Raw genomic sequence first — 2,106 nt, forward strand, 5'->3', positions numbered from 1 at the left:
CCTTTTTCCTTCCCTTTTCCTTTTCCTTTCCTTTCCATTTTCCCTTTGCTTCCCCTTCCCTTTCCCTTCCCTTTCCCCTTCCCCCTTTCCTTTCCCCTTCCTTTCCCTTTTCCTTTCCCCTTCCCTTCCCCTTTCCCTTCTCCCTTCCCTTTCCTTCCCCTTCCCTTCCCCTTCCCTTCCCCTTTCCCTTCTCCCTTCCCGTCCCCCTTCCCTTCCCCCTTCTGTTCCCTTCCCTTCTCCCTTCCTTTCCCTTCCTGCTTCCCTTCTTTTTCCCCTTCCCTTCCCACTTCCCTTCCCTTCCCCCTTTCCTTCTCCCTTCCTTTCCCCCTTCCCTTTCCTTCCCCCTTCCCTTCCCTTCCCTTCTCCCTTCCCTTCCCCTTTCCCTTCCCTTCCCCTTCCCCTTTCCCTTCCCTTCCCCTTTCCCTTCCCTTCCCCTTCCCCTTTCCCTTTCCCTTCCCTTCCCCCTTTCCTTCTTCCTTCCTTTCCCCCTTCCCTTCCCTTCTCCCTTCCCTTCCCTTCCCCCTTCCCTTCCTCCTTCGCTTCCCTTCCCTTCTCTTCCTTTTTCCTTTCCATTTCTCTTTTACTTTCCTTTTCCTTTTCTTTCTTTTATTTTCCTGTCCTCTTCTTCTTTTTTTTTTTTTCACATCAGATAGGTAATGTGCCAATATTGAGGGAGGTGCATCTCACACAAGTGCATGAAAACTCAGTCATCCTGCTTATGAACTACAAAAGGGTCATTTTCTTTTCTTTGCAGGTGATTTCTATTTTCTTTTCAACTTAAAAAGGTGTATCAATATTCCATCTTAAGACAATATGGTAGCCATGAAGTCTGTGTAAGAAAGGTAAGAGAGAAGTTCATCTATAATGACGATCAGCAGTGACGTGAAAAGGGGTCTTCCCTGGCATCCTTGAGTCCTTTACAACATTTAGAAAACAGTGCAGATAAGGAAGAAGACTAACTTATAATCAGAGAAAAAAGGTTACAGCTGCCTAAGGTATAGCTGCCTGCCACCTCACACAGAACCCATACTTATATTCCTTTAAGGCTGAAAATAATGAGTTCTAATAGCTTAGATTTTTTTTCTTTTTTTTGAGATGGAGTCTCACTCTGTTCCCTAGGTTAGAGTGCAGTGGTGCAATCTCAGCTCACTGCAACCTCTGCCTCCCATGTTCAAGGAGCTCTCCTGCCTCAGCCTCCCGAGTAGCTGGGAGTACAGGGGCATGACACCACACCCAGGGAATTTTTGTATTTTTAGTAGAGATGGGATTTTGCCATGTTGGCCAGGCTGGTCTCGAACTCCTGACCTCAGGTGATCCAATTGCCTCAGCCTCCCACAGTGCTGGAATTACAGGCATAAGCCACTGCGCCCGGCTACAGCTTAGATTTTGAATAACTTATTTCCACAGTGTTTTGGACATATTTTTTGAACACCACCACACATTTAAAAGAAACTCATGACATTGTATAAAACAATTAGAACCATAATATTGTTTTGCAGAATGAGAATTGATATTCATTGAAATAATATTATAACCATGTAGTAAGTAACTCCAGACCTGAGATTAAACACTTTGGGATAGGGAGACAGAGAGCAATGTGACTAATTATATGTTGAATAAATCATATTTAGGATAGAAAGTGTAACTCTATGTTTTTCTAAAAAGATATAATCTTTAAGCAAGATTTTATGCCCCAATACACCCCAAAATTCTCATGAAAAATAAACTTAGGTGTTTTTATTTTCCAGATTACAAAATTCATACTGAATAAATCTTTTAGAAATCTTGCACAAAATAGAAAAATAAATATAATAATGAAATAATAGAATTGCTAATATTCAGAAAGAATTTAGTCTTTTTAAGAGACTGGGGGGTAGTGTTAGACACTATCCTAAGTTTTATGTATATTAACTCACTATTCACAACACTTCCGTTAGTGAGGCGCTATTATCTTGCTTTCATGAAGGTGGAAACTGAGGCACAGGAGGCAGGTGGTGTGGCTTCTGAGTCAGAGCTCCTGAACTCAAAATCCTATGGCCCTTCCACACAGACCTTCATGAATGTGTTTAAAATTAGAGTACAATTGTCATCCAATGAAGGACTTGT

General features: G+C 42.2%; 1 pseudogene; it reads right to left on the bottom strand.

Moving 5' to 3' along the window:
• Positions 1–643: 643 nt before the first annotated feature.
• LOC112440614 (small nucleolar RNA U13) lies at positions 644–735 on the bottom strand (annotated as a pseudogene).
• Between the last annotated feature and the right edge of the window lie 1,371 nt (positions 736–2,106).

The sequence above is a fragment of the Pan paniscus genome, chromosome 6, assembly GCF_029289425.2.
Source record: "Pan paniscus chromosome 6, NHGRI_mPanPan1-v2.0_pri, whole genome shotgun sequence".
NCBI classification, from domain to species: Eukaryota; Metazoa; Chordata; class Mammalia; order Primates; family Hominidae; genus Pan; species Pan paniscus.